Source organism: Castor canadensis, chromosome 1 (assembly GCF_047511655.1).
Source record: "Castor canadensis chromosome 1, mCasCan1.hap1v2, whole genome shotgun sequence".
NCBI classification, from domain to species: Eukaryota; Metazoa; Chordata; class Mammalia; order Rodentia; family Castoridae; genus Castor; species Castor canadensis.
Genome location: NC_133386.1, coordinates 46,424,285 through 46,451,575, shown reverse-complemented (window position 1 = coordinate 46,451,575; position 27,291 = coordinate 46,424,285). Strand labels below are relative to the sequence as shown.

The 27,291-nt window shown below is 35.7% G+C and overlaps 1 pseudogene; it reads left to right on the top strand.

Moving 5' to 3' along the window:
• The window catches only part of LOC141420855 (amine sulfotransferase-like), a 154,866-nt pseudogene that overhangs the window by 84,587 nt on the left and 42,988 nt on the right, over window positions 1-27,291 (top strand).

The window sequence follows — 27,291 nt, the reverse complement described above, 5'->3', positions numbered from 1 at the left end:
ATACTGTACTAAAGATTTTTTTACATAGAATATTATTCAACATCTTTCTTAATTTTATGTATATATGTATTTGAAAAGCATATTTGATATTAAATAAATTCTAAAATCTCTGTAATCATTTGGGCTACTGATGCAGACTTAGATTTTCAATATCTCCCTTTTTCTTGTTAGGTAACTTAGTCTCATGCTTGGTTAGCATGTGTACTACCATTAGGTGTATAGCACTTAGCCTCCAATTTCTTACTTTTAAAACAATGTAATTCTAAACACTTCACCACAGTATACTTGTTTAGTTCTCAAGGTATTTACAATGTGTGTGTGCATATATAAATATATGTTTGCATATGTGTATATGTATATATATGTGTTAGTATATGGATGAATTAATAGATGCAAAATTTCTGGGACAGCAGTTATGTACATTGACAACTTTTGTTTATGTTGTCAAATGGTGATTAATAGAATTGATAATCTGTTATAATTATTACATTTTTAAGATATCTGAAAAAATGTGGTCCAATATTTTAGATTGTATGTGTATCAATGTTTTATGGCAATGCTTATAAATTGATATAAGTAAAGTTGATGGTTAACTAATGACTTACCTAAAATATTCTGATATTTGCAAGGAATTTTCTGCTTATTGTGTTTCTAAATACTTCATTTTACAGTCAAATTTCTATATAGAGAAGAAGCAAACCAACAACTGTAAAATATATTAGAAATGGTGGTTGGGAGTTAGGCATAAATTATCCTGACATTACAAAAATGTGAAGAAAATACAAATACTATGTTCTATTCTATTTGTCATTTAAAAAATTTTGTACAGAACATCCCTGCCTTACTGTTGTTCAACTCACAGTTTTTTTGAATTTACATTATTGCAGAAATAAAATGCTTTCAGTAGAAACCATACATCAAGTTTTGCGTTTTGATCTTTTATGGGGCTAGAGATGTGTGTTACAATACCCTGGTGCTGCCAGGTGGTGGCAGCAAGCTACATCAATCAGTGAGCCATGAGGTCCTGAGAGTAAACAAGTACTCTATATACACTGCATTGCTAAGCTGTGATATTTAGTCAGCTACACCTGTTAATTACATTTAATTAATTACTATGCATTAAATTATTACATTAATAGTTACACCTATTAATTACATTCTTCACTTAACACTTATTTCAAATTATGGGTTTATCAGGACATATGCCTATTGTAAGTTGAGGAGTATCTTTGTCCATGCCATATGATACATTTTTATTATTTAGGACTTGGATGGAACACATAAACGCCTAATTATCCCTTTAAAATTGGACGGTAAATGCACCTGTAATAGAACATCAGGCATTAAGCATTCTACTGATTGATAGCAGTGCCAAAACTCCCAAATATCTTGATATTTTTCCCATAAGTTGCTAGGATGACCAAAGAAGAGAAAGAGAAATTAAACTTCTAAGTTTTTACAATATATTACATTACTTTATAATAGATCAATGAACAATTGAAGAACAGATCAAAACTAGAAAAGATGAATATCAGTCGCTGTATTTTAAATGCTGAAACTTTCCACAATCACTTGTTGATCCAAATTTTCTCAACCAGCTGGAAGACTTGGAAATCCAATGTAGTAATGTCTTATTTATTTCCTATCCAAAATCAAGTAGTCATACAATCTTTTAGATTTTAATGCAACCATTAGTGTACATATCAATAATCATTAGAATAATATTTTCCAAAAATGTTCCAAGAGAAGATGGGTGTATGAATGTATTTGATCCTGATCAGTTTAAATGGAACATATCACCTTATTTTAAGTAGAAACCATTCTTCTTTCTTAACTTTAAGGGTGTTTAGGAAATCGCAAAAGCTGATTGTGATTACCAATTAGAAAAATCCCACAGTATGAACTCAATTTATTCTACTATGGAAACTTTTTATTCCATTTCTTTCCCCATTTCCCTGAATCCACTTTTGTTTCATGCAGTTTCTTCTCCACTGCCTCTGGTGTGTGCATTTGATCATAGATCTGCTTGGTCAGATAGATAATCTAATTTTAGTTGTAATATTCTTAGAGCCAAGTAAAAAGGTTTTGAGCATGAAAAGGTACCATCATTTCCCTTTAGTTTCCTTCTTCACTTTACAGAAAGACACCCTTTCCATGAATGTTGCTCTTCAAATTATATTCATTTTTGTAAGCAGTTTAGTGAGTTAAGTGGGGAACTTATGTGGACTGTGTACTCTTTTTATGACATTAGAAAGGACTTTGTATTAAATAGGCAGTGGAATGGTTGCCTGAATTGAAATCATTTCCCTCAGTGTTTGCTTTACCACCCGTCCTCTTGGTCATAGCTGATTGATCAGGTGTAACAATCCAGATTCCAGGCAAGCATTAGAGTTTAAAATTTCAGCAGGAAGATTAACTGAGGCTTGCTGAATTTCCTCAAGAGGAGTCTAGATCTGTGCTGATTCCTCCCTTCTTTGTGCCAGTCTTGAATTTTTCTAGAATTCTTGGAGCACATGACATTTGTAAAAGTCAATAAATAATGTGCAATAGAAAGAAACTGAACTTATTTAGGTCCTGAAGGATAGCAATATTTAATTCCTCAAATTTATTATAAAAATCAAAATTTAAGATACAACAAAACATAATGAAAACTGTGAACATTAGCTGGGAGGGGAACGGAGTAAGGAAGAGTAATAGATAGGATTGGACTGATTAAAGTACAATATATTTGCAGGTAAAATGCCAAGTAAAACCCCAGTGAATAATGAACAGACACTTAAACAAGAATGTAAAACATGTCATGTTAAGAGAATGGTAATAATGAGAGGATGTGGGTAAATAAAGTGGGTAAAGGAGGATGAATGTTGTTGAGGCACTTTGTATACATGTATGAATGTGGAACATTGAGCCCTGTTTGAGTCATTTTAAGAAGTGGAGAAGGGAAAAAAGGAGAATAAGGAGGGGATAAACCAAACCAGGGAACAGTGTGTGTGTGTGTGTGTGTGTGTGTGTGTGTGTATAACTATCACATGCTAATAAAAAACTTCAAAAAATCAGAATGTTAGTGCCAAAGTTTGTCAATATTCTTTTCCCTTTACTTTGACAGGCACTGTTTGGACTCAGCAGATACTGAACTTAATTCCGTATGATGATCACTAGAATGGTACATAAAAATTGGAAAAGGCCAATAAAGCTTATGAAATTGAATACAATATTTGCAACACTGATTATTACCACAGGTCACCTCCTTGACTCTTCATCAGCTCTATCTGCCCTGTTATTTAAGTTCTCAATGGTCTGGAAGGCCAGAAATTGGCAACCAGGTTGTAAGTTTATTTTATTGGGTTCAAAGACAAAACCTCTTCTTAACTGGTTGAGCCATGCCTTATTTTTTACAGGAATAAAACCAATCCTGATAATTTATGTACTTATAGATTATAATTAATAAAACCTATCTTCATTATCAAAAAGGTTACCAGTAATTCAATTGAAAATTACCCATCTTGTGGACTGTGCTTTGTTTTCCTTCTCCTTTATTACATATCTGTGATAGTTTTCTATCATTGTGACAAAATATCTGAGATAATCAAATTTTGAATAAGAATGTTTAATTTTGTTTCATGCTTTCAGAGATTTCAAATAATGATCATTTATTCCTATTGTTTTGCACTTGCAATGAGGCAAAACACAATAGCAAAAAGTCCATGGTGGAGCAAAGCTGCCCACCTCATGGTAGTCAGGAAGCAAAAGGGAGGGAAGAAGGGGCCAGGGATCCCAATATTTCCTTTAAAAACTTCAATGAAAACTTCAAAGCCAGGTCACCCTCAATGACCTAACTTTCTTACAGTAAGTTACAACCCCTAACTTTTCTACCACTGCCCAATAGTACCACAGGCTGGTGATCAAGCCTTTGCATACAGGCATTTGTATGACATTTAAAATCTAATCATAACATTCTGTACTGGCTCCCAAAAGTTCATGACCATCTCACAATGTGAAATGCAATCTGTCCATCTCCAAGATCTGATAAAATCTTAACAGTTCCAGTATTGCTCACAAGTTCAACTCCAATGTTTCCTCAGTAAGTGCATACTCTAAGCTACGAGACACTATAAAAATAAGACATCAAATTATATACTTCCAATATAAAATGGAAGACTAGGTATATGGTAATGATCCCCATTCTAAAAGGAAGGAATGGAGGCATAGAAAGGAATGATCAGACAAAAATAAGATCAAAACTGAGCAGGGCCAACATTAAATCCTACAGCTCCATGTTCAGCATCCAGGGACAAATAGTGGTATGATAGGAGAAACTGGGAAGTACCACCCCTACAGCCTTGTTGGTTGCAACTTAAGTGAGCAGGCCACTTTTTTGGGCTGACTCTGTTTTCTGCATGCAGCTTCCCTCATTAGATGGTTCATGTGTCTGGAATCTTTATCCTCATGGAGATCTCCATTGCACTTTCATCTTTACTCTTACAGTTTCAGCTTCAGTCTCACAGTTCCACGCACCATGCCTCAGGGACTACTGGTAGGGACCCTGATGCAGCCACACACTACTTGACCTCCCAGTATTTCCTTTGAGTTCTTGGTAGAAACCTTCATCAGCCCATAATTCTTGTATTCTGCATAACTGCACAACCAGCATAATCTGAATGGCTCCATGGTTTGCCACTAGTGTATGTTGTACTGAGGTTCACTTCAACACCACCTACCTTAATGGCTGAACAAGGGGAATTATTCTTACGGATATAAAACTGAGGGGCACAATTCTCTAGGTAGACCTGTGTAGCAAGGTGACTTAGGGTTCTCTTTTCAATTGAAAGGTTAAAAATACATTAAAAATACATTCTATTTATGGTAATATCACAATGAAATTCCTCTGTGTAATTAATTTATTCTAAGAAAAAAGAAAGGTAGGAAAGAAGGAAGGAAGGAAGGGAGAAAATATTTACAATTTACATCTTTGAACACAGAATACTGTGTAGGGTCTTGCTGATTCCTAAGATGCTCTCAAAACATCTTCCATATTGTCCTGGTGAAAAGTAGTTGGCTTCTTTTTAAAGAAACATCGCTATAGCCTCTTTTGATCTACTTTAAATACACTTATTTTCTGGCCCAACTGCAAGTTTTTAAAATCTTTCCCTGATTTTTTTACCCTGAGTCTCACTGTATTTTTAGCTAACAGTAGCCAGAAATGTCAATGATGATGCTTGGATACTATGCTCTCATGAAATTTATTCCAGCAGAATAATTATCTTATCATCTTTAGATTCAGTCCCCCATAAAATCTCAAGGCATGGACAAATGTGGACAAGTTCTTTGTCATAATATAATGAGTATAACCTCTGGTCCATTCCCACTAGAGTACTTATTTCCTTCTAAAAATTCATGAGCCTGTCCTTTATACTCACTTCTATCAGCATTTTTGTCTTCTGAGTGCCAACCAAATTGGACCTAAGATCCACTACCAGCATTCTAGGGTTTTCCTAATCCACTTCTGTTAACTTTTCCTAACTCCTCCCACAAATAAATTCCAAAGTTTATTGAACTGAATCACCAGAAATTGTTAAAGCAATGATACCGCTTCTCAGTACTAATTTTTTGTGTTAACTCCTTCATTGCTGTGACAAAATACCTGAAAAAATTAACTTTAAAATTAGTTTTAACTCTGTTAGTTTGGCCTGATACTAAAAATGTTTGTCACAAATGCCTGAATAACTTTATTCTTGATTTTTTTTTGAAATATTTTAATTCTTCCTTGTAACTAGACAATTTCTTGTGCTTTTACTATTTCCAGGAATCATGAATTCCCCAACTTGAGGCATTGCCTTTCTTGCTTATATTTTTATATAATGTAGTGCACACTCATAAAGATAAGCACATACTCTTCCAGAATCTCAGATATAAATTTCAGGTTATCTAAACAAGCTTCCAAAAGATAAGCAATCCTGTTGAAGAAAGCTTTTACTTTGTTTACACTTTTGGTAAACTCAAAAGTTGTACCCTTGGTCATGTAAGGATGATAAACTGATTAACTTTATTAAGTACTTTGGATTGTATGGGAAGCATTGTCAAATAATAAAATAATGCTAAAGACTCTTTAAGCTGTATTTATGTAGTGATGTGAACAGTCTAAAGATTATATGAAGTTTAAAAATATGTAGTGGTCCTGATGTCACACTGTCAGCATGATTATCACCTAAAATACTGCATGCTAGGAAAATAACTGGATTTCCTTATAAAGTGCTGAACTTTCATCACAATTTTATCCTATGCTATTGTAAATCCTTTGTTGTCCACAGATTTATTTCTTCTCCAAAAACAATTGTAATTAGATTCTTTGAAAAGACTCAAGTGAGTAATCTTGAGAACAGGTCTCTGATAACTTTAAGACCCTTAGGCTAAATTAAAGTTTTCAGAGCTCCAGTGAAGAAACTGATGGCTCATGAGCCACTAATGAAGATCAAACAGAATTAAAATTAATTATATAATATTGAATGAAAATAAATGGATTTTTATCTCTGTTATTTAAAATGTTTCTTTTTCTACATGTCTAGATTTAAGGAAACTTCTTTCTTTGCTATCTATAGTTTAAGCAATTTGGTAAAGTCAACTTTTTATCACTTTTACATTTACTTACATGTGTATACATGGTTTGGGCCACATCTTCCACTCCCCCACCCTGCCCCTTGCTGCTTCCAAGCAGAACCTGTTCCACCCTCTTGTTTTCTGATTTTGTTGAAGAGAAAACATAAGAGATAATAAGAAAGACATAGTACTTTTGTTAGTTTGAGTTAAAAACAGCTATACAGTGAGATCCCTAGCATTGCTTCCATGCACTTGTGCATTGCAACCCACATTGGTTCATCCCTGCCAGACCTCTTGGCTACTTCCTGGTCCCTTCCTATAGTGGCCTCTGCCAGTTTAAGAGTACTTTATTTGTTCCTCTACAGTGAGCACATCAACCACATTCAAGTTTTAGGCTTCCTTCCATGTATTAAATTTATTGATTTGTGTATGTTGAATCATTTCTGCATCACTGAGATGAAGCTGACTTGGTCATGGTGAATGATCTTTCTGATATGCTCTTGGATTTGGTTTGTCATTATTTTATTGGGGATTTTTTCATTGATGTTCATTAAAGATATTGGCATATAGTTCTCCTTTTTGCATGCGTCCTTGTCTGGTTTTGGGTTGAGGGTAATACTGACTTCATAGAACGAGTTGAGCAGTTTTTCCTCCCTTTCTATTTTGTGGCAAAGTTTAAGGAGTATTGGTATTAGTTCTTCTTTGAAGGTCTGGTATAATTCAGCTGAGAATCCATCAGGTACTGTACTTTTCTTTTTTGAGAGTCTCTTTATTGCTGCTTCAATTTCATTACATGTTATAGATCTGTTTAGGTGGAGAATATCCTCTTGATTCAGTTTTGGGTGGTCATAAGTATCTAGAAATTTGTCCATTTTTCAAGATTTTCTAATTTATTGGAATATAGTTTGTTGAAGTAGTCCCTGATGATTCCCTGGATTTCCTTGGTGTTTATTGTTTTTCTCACATTTTTCATTTCTGATTTTACTAATTTGGGTCTTTTCACTTCTCATGTTAGTCAGATTTGCAAAGTGCTTGTCAATCTTCTTTATTTTTTCAAAGAACCAGCTTTTTGTTTCATTTATTCTTTGTATTTTTTTGGTCTCTCATTAATTTTGGCCCTTATTTTTATTATTTCTCTCCTTCTATTTCTTTTGCATTTTCCTTGTTCTTGTTTTTCTAGGATTTTGAGATATAGCATTAGGTTGTTTACTTGAGATCTTTCTATCCTTTTAATATATGCATTCATGGCTATAAACTTTCCTCTTAGGATTGCCTTTGTTGTGTCCCATAGGTTCTGGTAGGTTGTGTTCATTTTCACTGGCTTCCAGGAAACTTCTGATTTCCTCTCTTATTTCTTCTTTGACCTACTAATGGTTGAACAATGTGTTATTCAGCCTCCAATTAATTGTGTTTTTTTCTGTTGTTGTTTTTGTTGTTGAGTTCTAGTTTTAATGCATTGTGATCAGACAGAATGCAGGGAATTATTTCTGATTTCTTATATTTGATGAGGCTTGCTTTGTATTTTAAGATATGATCTATTTTGGAGAAAGTTCCATGGGCTACTGAGATGAATGTATATTGTGCTGTTTTTGGATAAAATATTCTGTAGACATCAGTTAGGTCCATTTGATTTATGTTGTCATTTATTTATAGGATTTCTTTGTTGATTTTTTTGTTTGGATGACCTATCTATTGGTGATAGAGGAGTATTGACGTCTCCCACAACCAGTGTGTTGGAATCTATATGTGCTTTACAGTCCTTTAGTGTATGTTTGAAGAAATTGGGTGCACTGACATTGGGTGCATATAGGTTGATACTTGTTATTTCCTTTTGATGTATTGCCCCTTTCATTAGTATAAAGTATCCTTCTTTATCTTGTTTGACCAATGTAAGTTTGAAGTCTACTTTGTCTGATACAAATATTACTCCTCCTCCCTGTTTTTGGCGGCCATTGGCTTGGTAAATCTTCCAGCCTTTCACCCTAAGCCAGTGTTTATTTCTGTAAATTAGATGGGTTTCTTTTAAACAACAGATTATTGGATCTTCCTTTTTAATGCAGTTTGCTAAATCATGACTTTGGAGAAGTCGAGTCCATTGACATTCAGTGTTAATGTTGACAGATGTATAGTGATTCCTGCCATTTAGTCTTTTTTGTTGCTGTTTAAGGATTTGATTGTGTGTGGACAAATCAGTGCTACTCTCTGATCATTTTTCTTTTCTTCTCCTGTGGTTTGATACTTTCTGTCTTCTTGTGGTTTTGTTTGTTTTCATCTTCTGTGTGCAGAATTCCTTGTAGAATCTTCTGTATTGGTAGTTTAGTGGTCATATATTGTTTTAGTTTCTGTTTATTGTGGAAGACTTTTATTGTTCCATCAATTTTGAATGATAGCTTTGCTGGATAGAGTATCCTAGGGCTGAAATTGTTTTCATTCAATGCCCAATATACCTCACCCCATGCCCTTCTTGCTTTTAAGGTTTCTGTTGAGAAATCTGCTGTTATTTTGATGGCTTTACCTTTGTATGTTATTTGTTTTTTCTCTTTTACTGCCTTCAATATTCTTTCTCTGTTCTCAGTGCTTGTTGCTTCAATGATAATATGTTGTGGGGAGGTTCTATTTTGTTCAAGTCTGTTTGGTGTCCTGGAGGTTTCATGTATCTGAATGAGAAAAACTTTCTAGAGATTTGAGAAATTTTCTGTTATTATTTTATTGAATATATTACATATCCCTTTGACTTGCACCTCTTGTCCTTCTGCAATGCCCATGATTCTCAGGTTTGGTTTTTTGATGGAGTCTCTGAGTTCTTGCATATTCTTTTCACAGCTCTTGGGTTGTTAGTCTAAAATTTCTTGTTTTTTTTTTCTTTAATTTCTATTTTATCTTCAAGCTCTGAGTTTATGTCTTCTACTTGTTCTAGCCTTCAGGAATGGCCTTCCACTGTGTTTTTGTTTGACTAAAGGGACTTTTTATTTCCAGGATTTCTGGTTGATTCTTTTTCCTGAGGTTTTCCATATCTTTGTTCAAATCCTCTTTTATGTTTTGTGTTGTCAACTGTAATTCATGTATCTCCCTTTTTATAGTGTCCTTTATTTCACTTTGGTGTTTGTTGAAGTCCTCTCTTAGTTCATTTATTTGTTTCTATGTCTTCTCATGTTCTTTATTTTTGGTGTCTTGAAATTTCTTGAGTGCATCTTGTACGTTCTGGTTAACCATGTCTAGTATCTCCTCCATGAATTTCTTAGTGATATCTTCCAAGATTTCTTCTTTGAGGGTTTTTATGGGAGTGTCACTGGGCTCCTTAGTGACATTTACAATTATTTTGTTGTGGTCTGGAACTGGGTATCCATTTTCTTCATTTCCCACTGAATCCTCTATTGAATTATTTTTTTTGAGAAGAGTGGTTTCCATCCCTTCTTCTTCCTCTCATTGCTCCACTTGGTGCTCCATAACTATGTTCTTGATAGGCTAGTTGGTGGTATTAATTGCCTGTTTTCTCCCTTGATTTAATTTTTGTGTTGTGACTACTACTTGGTTGTTAGCTAGGTTGATGTGGTCTTTCTGTCCTTGGATTGGAGGTATAATTTATCAATACCAAATTCACAGGTTCAATGCCAGACCAGTTGTTTACATTTATTATACAGAAAACACCTTGGTGATAATATCTATAAATAGTGGGAATTGGGGGAGTTATGGTTATTAGTGTCAATATAGATTTTTGGAAATTAGTAAAGGTGGCACTAAAAGGGGAAGGCAGGAAAAGTGGTAGATTTGTGGGGGAAGTGGGAGGAGACTCCCATGTTTCATGGCCTTTGTGTGTGTTTATGTATATTTCTGTTGTTGTAGTGGAGGGTGTTTTGTCAGGGATTGCATGTGCTGGGTTTGTGTACAGTTGGTACAGTAGGCTAGTCAGTGGGTGCTGAGTGTGTCGGAAGTGTGGTTAGTGTGGTGACAGGTTGGGAGAGGATCAGAGGGGGAGGTGAAGATGGGGAAAAGAGTGCATGAGAAGGAGTGGAAAGAATATTTGGGAGGGAGAACAATGGATTGTAGCACAGGAAAAGGAGGGAAAGTATAGGGGGTAAGAATAGTGACAAGAAAATAGTGATGGTGATGTTAATAATTCAGGAAGGAAAAAAAAACACAATAAAAAACACCAGGTACAGAAACAACAAAAAGTTCCGTCTTTTGGTAAAAGTTCTGGAGTTATTCCTTAGATGTCCAATCCTGGTATTGGTGTACAAGTGGAAGTCTCCCTGGTGACTGGCTTGTGAGTAGTATTTGGTCCTTCTGTCCACAAGGTTAGTTGCAATTGTGAGGTGAGATATGTCTGCCATCTTGTGCAATGTGGTCAAAGCTGTTGTTTTCACCAGAAGGCAGTGTACTGCCCTTCAGCTGCAGCTCTTTTTTTTGTCAGCAACTCCCTCAGCAACGTGGGGAAATTCAGTTTTGAATGCTGCCCTCTGTCCACAAGCTCATCTCTGGGATCCACCACCTGCTCTGCTTTGAGAGGATTGCCTGTTGCTCTACCCCCACTTTAGCCTTTGTGCCTCTTTTGACCTTTGCTGTATGCTAGTGGCTCCTCTGGGATGTTGGCTTGTCAACCTGCCCCCCCCCCCCGCCCTCTCAGCCTTTATGTCTCTCCCAAACTCTTCTGGGTGCCAGCAGTTCCTTTGGGAAGTTGGGTTGTCACCCCACTCCTGCTCTCAACATTTGTGCCTCTCCCAACCTCTGCTGGGTGCTAGTAGGTACTCTGGGAGGTTTTTTTTATCACCCTGCTCCTGCTCTCAGGCTTTGCTGCTTTTCCTATGTTTCACTGACAGTTTGGCACTGAGAGGTTTGCTCCTTGCTCCACCCCCATTCTCCAGGGCAGATTCAGCATTCTACCCCAACTTCTACTGTTGGTGTTAGATTATAATTTGCTGTTTATGTTTTCAGTTTTGCTGGGGGGGTTCAGCCTGCCCAGGGGCTGTGCAGGATTATTTTCTAGGGGAGTGGGTGGGAGAGTGGCTTGTGGTGCATAATGTTCATCTGTTCATTCTGCAGATTCATGCATGCAGCTTTGGAGCCAGCTGGCAGGGAGAAATGGTGCTGTTTTTTTCAGTGCAGCACAGCATAGGGAGGCTTTACATGGGCTAGGGGTGAAGGATATCAGAGTTTGATTTTGATTAATGCTCTGTCTTCTGCTTGTTGGAGAAAAAAAGAAAGGAAAAAGAAGTGAAATGGCCAAGGGACTTTCTCCCAGGGCTGGACATGCCTTGCTGGATGTGCAGCACAGGATTTTTGCAGCTCTTAGGTGCAACTAAAGCTGATTTAAGAGTCAGTGTTTGAATGTATTTGTATCTAATGTGATGGCAGTTATAAATTTTTGCTAGAAGCAATCAGAATTACCCAAGTGTAGCTCTGATGTCTCAAGGAGGTTTCTGGAGTCACAAAGCTTAGAATTTCTGATTCTTTACTGTAGCTGTCATCTTGGATCCCTCCTAAAGTGTACTTTTGTGAACAACAGTGTAATAATTTTTTTCTCACTACTGGATTCCTGCAAATTAAGAAATTCATGAGTATTTTATTTTTTCATGGCAATGTGGATAGTCCCATAAACTAAATAAAACTACATTCTCTTTATAACAAGAAATGATTGAAAACACTAGCATATTTGAAAACATGCACAGAATACCTGGCTTTAGGTTTTCCATTCTTATAACAAACTAATAAAATTGTAACTTAGAACCCCAGGAATCTCAAAAGATTAGTTACTACAGGTAAAATCTAATGCTTGCCTTGGTTTGGCACTCTAGTGTCGAGAGACTTCTTTCTTTAATTTAGGAGAGATCACTTTCCCTCTTGTCCTGATGCATTTATATATAATCAGCCAAATCTGGTAAAACTAAACTTGTTTTGCAAAAAAACTTTTTTCTTTCATTATTTTGGTAAAAATCTATCTGGCTCTATAGAGGAAAATGATGTTTTTAATGAAAGATTATAAAGTACTGCTATTAGATTACAGCTTTGTTCATTTTTTTTAAAGCTTTTTCCCATCTACTTGTAGGTTAAAGTAGATAATCAATTCTTTGAATTTCCTCTGATTTAAATATCTCCCACAGAATTACAAAGAAGACAAAATATTCTTTGTTAAAGTCACAAAATTAAATTTTGATAAGTTGATGTAAATTTCAAGGGAAAACCCTTGTGCTTGATATGTTGACCACATAGAAAGTTTATTGAACTGTCAGTGCCATAACCAGTGATATTTGAACTGCAAACCAGGACAACAAATTGATATTAGAACACTGCTTCATATCACAATGAGACTCTAATTGAAATGTCATGATCAGTTTCTACTGCAAATACCTTGACAAACATGACTTAAGAAATGCTTCAGACTGAGGCCAATAGGAGAAGGGGGCCAGGAACTAGAGAAAAGGTTAGTTCAAGAAGAATTAACCTAGAAGGTAACACACATGCACAGGAAATCAATGTGAGTCAACTCCCTGTATAGCTATCCTTATCTCAACTAGCAAAAACCCTTGGTCCTTCCTATTATTGCTTATACTCTCTCTTCAACAAAATTAGAGATAAGGGCAAAATAGTTCCTGCTGGGTAGCGAGAGGTAAGGGAGGAAGTAGGGTTGGGGGTAAGTTGCTTATCACTTCCCCTAATGTGGGAGCAGACCAGACCAGATAACCAAACAGGTCCATTCTGGCATCAAGTTACAACAACACCTTAAAACAAGATGAGTGATACTTCTGGAGAAAGATTTTGATCAAAAAGAGAAATTACAAAATTTGTCAAATTAATCATTGAGTCACTTTTGCCAATCCTTAACCAAAATTAATTAATAAGGGGAGGAAAGATGAAAAAAAGAGAAAGAAAGAGAGAAAGAAAGAAAGAAAGAAAGAAAGAAAGAAAGAAAGAAAGAAAGAAAGAAGGAAAGAAAGAAAGAAAGAAAGAAAGAAAGAAAGAAAGAAAGAAGGAAAGAAGGAAAGAAAGAAAGAAGGAAAGAAAGAATGAAAGAAAGAAAGAAAGAGAAAGAAAGAAAGAAAGAGAAAGAAAGAAAGAAGGAAAGAAAGAAAGAAAGAGAAAGAAAGAATGAAGAAAGAAAGAAAGACACAAACTGAAGGAAGTAAATTGGGGTGCTATGAAGGAGCATATCTCCTGCATGTATTTCTTACAATATAATCTACTCACCAGAGACTTTGCTGAAATCACAACCATGAACAAAGACTGCTTCAACTTTACACAAAAAGTATTCTGGGAGAATATGTGTAGCACTTGTCTTTTCATCCTTAGAATTCCATCCCTATAATTCATCCTTATTTCCAAGTAATATTGTTTCAAAACGTCTTATGTAATGCTCCTTATTTCACCTTTAAAAACTTTCCTTGGCCTCAATCTCCTTGTGTATGCTCATGTGGCATGTCTATTTCCATTGCAATGTCCAGTTTATTCCATGAGAATCTGTTTGTGATTGTTATATATGTTGACATATAAAAAATGAAGAAAGACCCACAAAGAGCAAATTTTGACATTATGACCCAAATTCCTGGGAGGTAGAGAAGCAAGAATTTCTTTAAATGTATAATACTAACATAATGTGCTTTGTTTAAAAATCAGGATAGGAGAGGGTTCTATTGTCAGAATTTGTTAGTGTTTGAAGTAATTTTCAAGTATTTTTCTTTGAAGATTTTTCTGTCTTGTAGATTGGCATCTGATTAACTTCCCTTCATGAGCCAGTTAACTGTGTCTTAGAAATCTAATAGCTTCAAAAAGACATTGTTATAGAAAAATGGTGTAAACTTTAAGCAAATCTGATTTAACATGACAGATTACTGACAGCTCTGAGCTACAGATGGAGCTCCATAAACCTGAAGGAAAGTGGAAGCAGTCCACTGGAAAGATACACCCTAGGCCCCACAGTTTGGGAGGAGCAGAACTCTGCCTGAAACTAAACCTATTGAAACAACAGAACACATGGAGAAATGTTTGCAGGTTTGCACTCTCAGCCATACACCTAAGCTGAGCATCAGAGCCCAGCAGGGTGCCAAGCCCTGGCTCCCCTGGTGGGGCTGGGAGAGTTGAAACCTTCATCACAAGAACCCATTGGAGGAGTCTGGTGCCCAATGAACAAAGGTGTCCTGAGGACAATCTGTCAAGGAGAGCTGTGGGATCCAGTGACCAGAAATGAAGCTACACTTTGCTGTGGCCCAGAACAATAGCCCTCTCTGGAGCCACTTTTGTTGAACTTCCCTGGGCATGGCTCCCATACTGGAGCCCCATTGACTCCCAACACTGCTGGCAAAACTCCTACTTGATTTACTGGGACCCAGCAGTTGCCCACAGAAGTCACAGGGAACCAGAGTATGGTAGCATTACCATCAAGGAACTGTACCTCCAACACCATCAGAGGTTAGACAACATCTGGACAAAATTCTTTGCTTGGTAAATAATTACAGTCTGTAAGTTCTGGGGATCTTGAGAGATAGGGTGAAGCTTGCCTGGAGTCAGTACAAACTCCAAAGAGATCTGCAAACACCCCTCTCTCTACAGCACTAGTTGCCAAACCAGAGGCAAGTATCCAATTTAGCCTGCTATCTAGTAGACTGAAAGACAAAGAGGGCTGGGAGAAGAGCAACAGCAATAAGAATTTTGCAATTATTTTATTGTTGTGCTGGGTGGGGATAACTTGCATATTAATAAAGGTTCTTACAATGTTTCAAATACATCATACTTGAATTTACCCCTTCCACTGCTCTTTTTGTTTCATCCCCTCTCCTCTGATTTCTTGAAGGGTTTAAACAGGTATAATTTTTGCAATTACATACATGTGCATACATTAACTGTACCATATCCATCCTCTTATCCCTGTCCCTGCCACCTCCCCATCCCACTCAATGGCAAAACCTATTCTCTGATTTTGTAGAAGAAAAAAACATAAAAGACAAAAAGAGAAACACATTTTTGTTAGTTTGGGATAAAGGTACCTACACAGGAAGTTTCCTTGTGTTGTTTCCACGCATATATGTATTACAGCCCTAACTGTTTCATCTCTAGCTGTCCTCATCACTCCTCCCTAGTCCATTTCCCATGGTGGCCCTGGCCTCTTTAAAATTTCTATATTCATTCCTATACAGTAAGCATATCAAACACATTCAAGTTTTTGGCTTTTTTCCCTTGTTCTGTTCCTCCCCTGAGAGGCCTTTCCTTAGTGTGACCTATGTCTGAATATATTGTTGCATTTGTTTTAGAACTATAATCCACATATGAGGGAGAACATGTGGCTTTTGACCTTCTGAGCCTGACTAACTTAACTTAAGATGATGTCCTCCAGGTCCATCCATTTACTTGCAAATGACAAAATTTCATTCTATTTGAGAGTGAGTAAAATTCAATTGTGTATAAACATTTTCTTAATCCATTTGTCAGTAGTGGGTCATCTTGGCTGTTTCTATAGATTAGCTATTATGAATAGTGCTGCAATAAACATGGGTGCTCAGGTGCCTTTGTAGTAACCTGACTCATATTCCTTTGGGAATATCTCTGGGAGTGGTATTGCTGGATCATATGGCAGATCTATGCTTAGTTCTATAAGAAGGCTCCATATTGTTTTCCTAAGTGGTTGTAGTTGCTTACATTCCCACCAGCAGTGTATGCAGGTCCTTTTTCTCTGCATCCTTGCCAACATTTTTTGTTGGTGGTGTTCTTGATGGTAGCAATTCTAACAAGAGTGACGTGGAATCTTAGTGTGGTTTTGATTTGCATTTCCTTTATGGCCAGGGATGGTGAACATTTTTTCATGCATTTTTTTTAGCCATCTGGACTTCTTCCTTTGAAAAAGTTCTGTTCAATTCATTTGCTCATTTCTTCATTGGGTCACTGAATTTCTGGGAGTTTAGTTTTTTGAGCTCCCTGTATATTCTGGTTATCAGTCCCTGATGTGATATATAGCTAGCAGAGATTTTCTCCCATCTATGGGTGGCCTCTTCAATTTACAGACCATTTTTTTTGTTGTGAAGAAGCATTTAAATTTCATATAGTCATATTTGTCAATCCTTTCTCTTATGTTGGGCCACTTCAGTTCTACTGAGGAAGTCTTTGTCTATGCCTATTGCTTCCAGTGTATTCCCTGCATTTTCTCACACTAGCTTCAAGGTTTCAGATCTTCTATTAAGGTCCTTAATCCACTTTGAGTTGATATGTATACAGGATGACAAACATAGATCTAGTTTCAGTTGTCTGCAGTCAGATATCCAGGTTTCCCAGCAACAATTGTTGAAGAGGTTGTCTTTTCTCCATCGTACGTATTTGCCAACTTTGTCAAAAATTAGGTGGGCAGAGCTATGTGGATTCATAATTGGGTCCTCTATTCTGTTCCACTGGCTTTCAAATATTTTTTTGTGTGTCAGTACCATGATGTTTTTATTACTGTTTTTGTGTCAGTACCATGCTCTGTAATATAGTTTGAAGTCAGGTATTGTGATACCTCCAGAATTGCTTTTTTGTTCCTTGGCTATTTGTGGTCTTTTGTTATCTAAATGAACTTTAGGGTTGACTTTTCAATCTCTGTGATGAATATCATTGGCATTTTGATGGGAATTGCATTGCAGATACAGATTGCTTTTGGTAGTATAGCAATTTTTACTATGTTGATTCAGCTAATCCATGAGCAAGGGAGATCTTTGCACTTCTGTTATCTTCTTTGATAACTTTCTTCAGTGGTTTGTAGTTTTCCTTGCAGAAGTCATTCACATCATTTGTTGAGTTTATTTGTAGGCATTTGTTTTTTAAGCTAGTGTAAATGCAATTGTTTTCCTAGCTTCTTTCTTAATCTGTTCATTGTTGGTATATAGAAAGTCTACTGATTTTTGTAAGCTGATTTTGTATCCTTCTACTTTGCTGAAGCTGTTTATTGTGTCTAGGAGTTTTTGGTTGGGATTTTTCAGGTCTTTTAGATATAAGATCATGTCATCTGCAAATAAAGATAGCTTGACTGTTTCTTTACCTACTTGTATTCCTTTAATTTCTTGTTTCTGCCTTGTTGCCCTGTCTAGGAATTCCAAGACAGTGTTGAATAGGTGTGGGGAGAGTGGGCACACTGTCTCATTCCTCACTTTTGGGGAAATTGTTTCAGCTTTTTCCTAGTAAGTATGATGTTGGCTATAGGTTTGTCATATTTAGCCTTTGCTACATTCCTTCTGTTCCTAGTTTCATCAGAGCTTTTATCAGGAAATGGTGTTGAATATTATCTAAGGCATTTTCTACATTTATTGAGATAACCAAGTGGTTTTATCTTTACTTTTGTTATTGTGCTGTATTACCCTGAATGATTGGCATACGTTGAACCATCCCTGCATCCCTGGGATGAAGCTGACTTTGTCATGGTGTATGATCTTACTCATATGCTGTTGAATTCAGTTTGCCATTATTTTATTGACAGATTGGCCTGTCATTCTCAATACAGTGGTAGTGGAAGACTTTAATCTTTACTCCTCTATTTCCAATAGATAGGTCATCCAGATAAAAAATCAACAAAGAAATCCTAGAACTAAATGACACCATAGATCAAATGGACCTGACAGATGGCTACAGAATATTCCACCCTAAAACAGTGCAATATACATTCTACTCAGCAGTCCATAAACCTTTTTCCAAAATAGGTCATATCTTAGGGCACAAAGTCTCAACAAACAGAAGAAAATTAAAATAATTCCCTGGATTCTACCTAATCACAGTACAATAAAAGTAAAAATCAACAATGAAAGCAGCAGCAGCAGAAAGTATACTAACAATTGGAGGCTAAACAACACATTGCTCACTGACCAGTGGATCATAGAAGAAATAATGGAGAAAATCAAAAAGTTACTGGACTTTAAAGGAAATGAAAAGACAAACAAACATTAAAAAGACTTCTCAAGGAGCATAGAAAATACAGAGAAGGAGGTACAAAAATGATCTGAGTCATCTGTATCATAGAATTAGACAACCACATCTCAAGTGAAAAGGAAATTTGTTTTTAAGTTTATTAATTTTAATGTTAAATGCAGACAACAAAACAAAAAACTGAACAAATTTATTAGCATTAGCATAGAGTATTTAAAAAAAGAGAGAGCTCCAAATAATTTTAAAGTGAATGACATTAATGTCATTTATTATTAAAAACTCCTTTAGCATTGAAAGCAGTATTATTTGTTTCACAGGTACTATCTGGATTCAGCAGATACTCAGCTTGATTTTTTTGAGGGACATCGTAATGGAACTGAAAACCTCCCAACAGTGGAAAGAGTCCCCCCTTCCTTGAATATAATATGTCCAAGACAGACCTTACTAAAAGACCATTCTCTCGCCTCTTTACTACCCACTTCATATTATTTAGCACCAAAGGATCTCAAGAACAAAAAGGCAAAGGTATGTCATAGCGTTTAGTCACTTTTTTCACAGACAAAATATCTTCTTTAAGTAGTGTTCCCCAGTCCCATTCATCCACATCCACTCAAATGTTATGATTATTATATCTTTATGATATTGTCTTATATATTAAAATATATTTGAAATTATAAAACATGTATATGCAGAGCCGCTATACCTCTTATGTGCATATATCCAAAATTCTTTCATATCAGCACATAAATTACTTTTTGTGGCTCAAAAGTGTTTTACTGTATGGCTATGCAATATTTAATGTACATTTAATGCACATGCATGTTGCAGTAAATGTGCACATTATATTGTAATGAGCATCTCTATTTTTATTCTGAAGCAATGTTTCACTGAATGTGAAGTTTTCAGACTGTAGAATCCAAATATTTTAAGTGTTGGCAAACTTTATCTACTTGCCTTCATATCAACTTATAACATATCAAATAGGACATAAGAGGGGTAGGTATGTGGCTCAAGTGTTTAAAAAAGCCTATAAGAATGTGTCTTTCCTCCAGTGCTACTAATGATAGGAATTATTGATCTTTGCTAATAGAAAAAAATCTTTTTTTTTTTTTGGTGGTAAAAAAAAAATTCTAGTTTGAACTCAGGGCCTCATGTTTGCTAGGCAGGGTTCTACCACTCAAGCCACCCAGCTAGCTCTTTTTTGTGTTGGGTATTTTTTAGATAGGTTCTCGCCTGCTATTTACCCAGGCTGACTTCACACCACCGTCTTCCTGGTCTCTGCCTAATGAGAAGCTAGGATTACAGTTGTGAACCACTACTTTTATTATTTTTTCCCGGTGCTGGGGATCAAACACAGGGCCTTGTAGTTCTTAGGCAAGTGCTCTACCACTTTGTTGGAGAACAGGCATGATCCCTGGACTGGGATATAATGGAGTTTGCACAGCCTCTCCATGGTATGAGTTTGCACAGCCTCTCTTACCATATTTTTCCCAGTACCTGGTACTTGACCTTTGTTCTCACATCTCCTTGAAGAATACAATCTGCTGTGCCCACATACCAGCCCCTGATGCAAAACTAGATAAAGTACCAGAACTGTTAAGAGACTCCCTGATGCCAGATTCATCAATACCTTAGATAAGGTGTCCTGCGTGCCTTGATGATTCCAGAACTGATGTGTTGTAATTAAGCTTCTATCACCTTAGGAAAATTAGCCCACCAAACCTCATTCCTTTCACCTTGCATCAAGAATTGTTAAAGCTTGAATTTTACCTGAGTCTTTTTCTTGTACTGACCTATTAAAATAAACACTCTGGCTCAGGTAGACATTCACATTTCCCACCAGGAAAGTGCAGCCCTCCCGTCCCCAGCTTTTTACGTGTTATGTCTGTATGTCTGTATGTGTCTTATTTCTCATTCTCCACTGCTCTTAGTCAGGTTCACACAGCATACCCACACAGGTCACAAGCACCACTTCAGCTACCCTGACACACACACAACCCCAATTCACAACCCTTTTGATTTTAATAGAAGTGAATGATTTTTATATTTATTAAGCCTTAAAATTTTTATATATGTTTTTTCATGTTTCTTTACTTTGACTTTTATTTAGTGTTTTATGGAAGCATTTATAGAGGAAAACTTGTCTTCCCAATCAATAGCTTCCTTTTAAAAAATGTGGAAAGCTTTTAATTTTATGTAGCCAGTCTGCCAATGTTTCCTTCATGGCTTCTAAGTCTAGGGCCTTGCTAAAAAAGCACTTCCTCCACCACAAAGATTATGCAAATATCTTAAGGATTATCCTAATTAACATTATATTTAATTTTTTATGTTTGATTTTAAATTGTATCTCACACTGCATGTGTTATAAGATATGAATCTTGTATGATATTTGTCTAGGGGGTTATCTAATTTGGACAAATATCATTTCTTCAAGCATTACCTTTAAAAATTTACCATTGTTTTGCCATCACATTGGACCTCTTCCAATTTTGCATTCCTCGTCTAATGTGTGGCAGTTCTTCATTGTTTTACATATTGTGATGGTTTTATAAATTTATTTATATAAATAATATATACTATATATATATATATTGAAATCTTTTCATCAACTTTTAAAAATATTTTTTAAGTTCAAAAACAGATATGAAGATCAGTAGAACAGCATAGAGGACCAGGATATGAAACAACACAGTTATGCCCATCTTACTTTTGACAAAAGCTCCAAAAACATATGATGGAGAAAAGACAGCTTCTTCAACAAATGGTTCTGGGAAAAGTGACTATCTGCCTGAAGAAAACTGAAACTAGATCCATGACTGTAACCCTGTACTAGTATCAAAGTGGATTAAGGACCTTAATATCATACCTGAAACCTTGCAGTTAGTACACAAAAGAGCAGGGAATACCCTGGAAACAATAGGAATAGGCAAGGACTTCCTCAGTAAAATTCTATCAGTCCAGCAACTAAGAGAAAGGATGAACAAATGGGACTACATGAAATTAAAAAGCTTCTGCACAACAAAAAAAATGGTCTCTAAACTGAAGAGACTACTCACAGAGTGGGAGAAAATGTTTGCTAATTATATATCAGACAAAGGACTGATAACCAGAATTTACAGACAGTTCAAAAACTAAACTCCCCCAAAATCAATGAACCAATAAAGAAGTGGCCAATTGAACTAAACAGAAATTTTTCTGAGGAAGAAATCCAAATGGCCAAAAAACACATGAACAAATGCTCATCATCCCTGGCCATAAAGGAAATGCAAGTCAAAACCACACTAAGATTCCACCTTACCCCTGTTAGAATGGCTACCATCAAGACCAATACAAATAATAAATGCTGGTTTGGATGCAGGAGGAAAGGAGCACTCATACACTGCTGGTGGGAATGTAAGCTAGTACAACCACTTTGGAAAACATTATGCAGGCTTCTTAAAAAAACTAAGGAAAAACTAAGCCTAGATCTGCCATATGATCCAGCAATACCACTCCTAGGGATATACCTGAAGGAATGCAGCTCAAGTTATTACAAAAGTACCTGCACACCCATGTTCATTGCAGCACTATTCACAATAGCCAACCTATGGAAACAGCCAAGATGCCCCACTACTGACAAGTGGATCAAGAAAATGTAGTACTTATGCACAATGGAATTTTACTCAGCCACAAAGAAGAATGAAATTTTGTCATTTGCAAATAAATGGATGGAACTAGAGACCATCATCTTAAGTGAAGTTAGGCAAGCTCTGAAGCAAAAATTGCATATTCTCCCTCGTATGCAGATTATAGACCCAAAACAAATGTAGTAATATTATTGGACATGGGTCACACACTAAGGGGAGAACATGCACAGGAGAAACAGGGAAAGGAAAAGAAACCTAAAACTTGAATATGGTTGATGTGCTCCCTGTTGAGGAGTGAATAAAGTAAATTGGCAGAACCACTATGGGAAGGGGACCAGGAAGTGGTAAAGACGTTTGTTAGAAATGGGAAGGGGACCAGGAAGTGGTGAAGAGGTTTGGTAGAAATGAGCCAATGTGGGTTGCAATATACACGTGCAGGGAAGCAAGGCTAAGGATCTCTCCATATAGCTATCTTTACCTTAAACTGGCAAAAACGTTATGTCCTTATTATCTCTTATGTTTTCTCTTCATCAAAATCAGAGAAGAGAGCAGAACAGGTTCTGCCTGGAAGGGGTGGGGGAAGGAAAGTGGCACAAACAATGTATATACATTTAAGTAAATATAAAAACAATAAAATAAAAGGTGAAAAATATTTTTAGCTTCACAATGATTTTTGAACACTGATTTTATTTTATCAATTATATATAGATTAATTCTTGCACAACCAGCATTGCAATATTCTACCATTTCTCCACATCGTTCTATCACACTGTGTTTGTGAGCTCCACTTTCATGGTCTCCATATGTACTTCATATGTTTCTCAGTATGCGTCCTGTTCCTATCATGTAGATGCTAAGATAATGAAAAAATTACAACATATTGTTCCATAATTTTACCAATTTATTCCAATTCTGTGTTTATAACATTTTCATTCACTCTATAATGATACCAATGTGTATTTTCTTTCTTTTATAGATTATTCAGGATATGAGGGGTTTTATTGTTTCTTGGGTCTCCATCCTCTGAAAAATAAATTGCATTTGTTGTTGGTTTTGTGTATGTGAAGACTTTTTTGTTTTTATAGGGTCTCACTTTTCACCTAAGCCAGCCTGACCTGCCATCCTCCATCCTCCTATTTTTGACTTCACACCATAGCTGGAATGACAGGTGCACACTACCATTCCCACCTATTTTCTGTTGAAATTGGGTCTTATAAACCTTTTTCCCAGGCTGGCAACCACTATCCTCAAGATTTCAGTCTCCCAAGTAGTTAGGATTATAGACTTGAGCCACTGGTGACCAACTTGAAACATAATTTAATGTTTTCTACTCTGTTGATTTATGTGTTAATTTTAATTATTTTCTCATGTTCATTTGCATTTATATTTCTTCTTTTTTTTGTAACTGGGATTAAACCTCAGGGCTTCATACTTGCTAAGCAAGCCCAGCCCTCTCTATCTTCTCTAATTACATGCTTATTTTATGGATTTCCAATGCTGATCTTTAAAATATTAACATTTTAAGATTATGAATAGACTTTTTAACATAGCCATGCATATAATTTTGTTGCTATCAAAATAATCTAGACTTCCAATTTAACTTTTGTAATAAGTTCTGGTCATTTTGATAATTTTTGTTTGTGTTGATATAATTATTTTGTAAAGTTTTATTTTGCTGATTATTAGTATTATTGCCACTGCCTTTAGGCAATGGTGCTCTATGAGTTCTAATTTTGGTAGTTTAAGAAGTTTAATTGTCAATGATATGATTTCAACATATAATATATTATATAACTGCATGGGAAAATATCTGTTTTCAGATAGTGTGCTATTACATGTCTATATCAAATAAATATTTAAATTTATTTTCTAAAGTTCCCCCTATGATTGCTGCTACATCAAAATATTGTTAGACTTACTAGAACTTTTTCCATTTCAGTATTTGTTTTTCCATGAAGAATGTTCCTGTTCTCTTCATCATTGCAAACAAAGACTTTAATTGTTACCCAGTTAAATTATTTGACCTTAATTTTACTTAACTTTATATTGTCACTTTCATTTTTGTTGTGATTTTGCCACATGCCTTTGTTTCCTTTTGGTTTTCAATATTTCATTGCTGTATAATTTTATGAAATGTATAAGTAAGTATATCAGATCTCTACTTTCTGTTTGCTCAATAATTAGGGTATTCCAATATTTTGCTATTGTAATACATGGTATCAACATTCCTGAGCATGGCCCCTGGATAGACCTACATGAGCTTCCACAGGATATACATCCAAGAATAGAATTGAAAATCCACAAGTACAAGAATATTTGCCTTTATGGGTTAGTACTATATTTTCTTTTTTTTTTAATAAAACAGGATTTTAGCTCATATTTTGGCAGCTTAAGGTTCAAACAGCATGATGCAGGATCTGTTGAGGGTCCCCCAGTACATGACTATACCAACTCATGGAGGGTAGCAGTGCTACCATGTGAGAGGAAGGACAAATATTCAGCAGGATGACACAGACAATCTGAGCAGAACTAGACTCTTATACTAATGCTGTCATGAAACTTAACCATGACTCCATGAGAATACCCTAATCCTTTTCTAGGGAATGCTTATAATTGACTTAAAACCTCCCACTAGGCCCCCTCTGAAATTTCTGCCTCTCAACTTTGCCACACTAGGACCTACTTCCCAACTCATGGACCCTTGGGTAACAAACCACGTCCAAACCATAGCACTATCCCACATCAATTATGATATACACACACATAGAGAATGTTGATAAAGCATTCCCCACCAGATAGCTTATTCTCCACAAGATAGAGTCTCAACTTTCTTAGACATAACCAGTAAAATTCAGGAAGTCAGCTTTGTTGTCTCTGCAAACTTTATAAAAGAAATGGATGAGATAAGTACCATACCTAAATTTTCTAGCCCATTTGCCCCATGTATATATTATTTTCAAGTATATGTTTATTGTACAAGGGGGGTTCATTTTGATATTTTCACAGAGGTATACTCTGTGTTTTGAAAAAGTTAACCCCACAACTATATTCCCTTAACCTCTCAAAGGTGTTTCAAACAGTGTTTTCTGGGTTACATTATGGTATCTTTATATTAATAGTTAGGTAGGTAGGAAGGTAGGTAGGTAGGTAGATAGATGATAGATAGATAGATAGGTAGATAGATAGATAGATAGATAGATGATAGATAGATAAACATACATTGAACTTGTTCACCACCCAGTACCTCTTCATTTCCCCCTCTTTCCCACAATCTGATTCCCATACACAGCCTTCTCTTTCTGCACATACCCCATTATAATAATTTTCATCATTTAGATCTAAACTCTGCATATGAGCAAAAAATGCAATATTTGGCCTTTTGAGCTTGTCTTATCTCTCTCAACATTATGAGCTAAAGTTCTACCCATTTTCCTGCAAATAACATAATTTCATTCATCTTTGTAGCTGACTAATTCCCCAATGTGTGTGTATATATATATATTTTTTTCTTTATCCACTCATCAGTTTGGTGCTCCTAGGCTGTTTCCAAAGCTTGGCTATTGTACATGACACTGCAATAACATGTATGCAAATATCTCTATCTACACTCCTTTGAATATATGCCCTAAAGTGGGATAGATCATAAGTTAGGTCTACTTTTAGTTTGTTGATGAACTTCCATACTGATTTCCATAGTGGTTGAACTAGTTTAGATTGCCACCAACGGTGTATAACTAACTGTTCCTTTCCCCCTGCATCCTTACCATTATTTGTTTTATTGATGATAGCCATTCTGACTGGGGTAAGATGGAATACTAATGTCATTTTGATTTGCATTTACTTTGTAGCTAGGGATGTTGAAGATTTTTTCATATTTATTAAGCATGTGTATTTCTTCTTCTGTGGCTATCTGTTCACTACATTTGACCACTTATTAACTGTATTATTTATCCTACTGATATTCAAGTTTTTAAATTCTTCATGTATTCTGAATATTAACCCTTTATCTGATGAATAGCTTGCAAAGATTTTCTCCCATTCTATGGGTTGGCTCTTCATTCTGGTAATTGTTTCCTTTGATGTGCAGAAACTTTTTAATTTGATGTGATTCCACTTGTCAATTCTTGCTCTTTAGAAAATAATTACATATCCCTACTTTCAAGTGTTTGCTCTGTTTTCCTTTAGTAGTTTCAAAGTTTATGGTCTTACATTAAGATTTTTAATCCATTTTGAATTGATATTTGTACATGGTATAGTTCTAGTTTCAAGTCTTCTACAGGTGAATATCCAGTCTTTTAAGCCCTGTTTTTGGAAGATGTTGTCCTTTATTCAATGTATGTGTTTGATTCCTCAAAAATCAGATGGCTATAGTTGTGTCCATTTTTGTGCCAGTACCATACTATTTTATCTCTTTTACTGTAGCTCTGTAGTGTAATTTGTAGTATAATATTTTATCTAGTTTCTTTTGCTACTGATTTCAAGTTTTATTCCCTTATCTGATAGGAGAGGGTTATTTCTATTTTCTTGCATTTGTTTTATGTCCTAAAAATGTGATCTGTTTTATAGAAATGTATTGCTAAGAAGAATGCATATTGTGAAACTGCTGGAAGAAACATTCTGTAAATGTTAAGTCCAGTTGGTCTATAGTGTAATTTAATTCTCAAGTTTCTTCATTGATTATTTTTTCTAGATGATCCATCTATGGGACTATTATTGTGTTGGGGTCTATTTGGACTTGCAAGTCTGATACTGTTTGCTTTATGGAGTTGGTGTGCTAATATTTGGTGAGTGTATTTTAAAAATTGTTATCAACTCTTGATTGATTTTCATTATATTAATTTGAAGTGGTCTTTGTTTGTTCTAATTTTAGTTTGAAGTCTGTTTTACAGATACGAGTGCAGCTACTCCTTCATGCTTTGGGGGTCAGTTTGCTTAGAAAATCTTCTCCTTGTTAGTGAGATGCATTTTTTGTAGGCAGCAAATGGCCGGGTGTTATTTTTCAATGCACCCCACCATTCTGTCTTTTGATTGGAGAATTGAGAACATTGACATTTAGTGTTATTATTGAAAGGTATGTAACATTTCCTGTCAATTTGTTTTATGATGTTTGTGTCTTTCTGATCCTCATTTGATTATTTATCTAATGGACTTATTGTTTCCCCTATTTTCCTAGTTGTGTTTATCTACCTCTTCTGTTTGT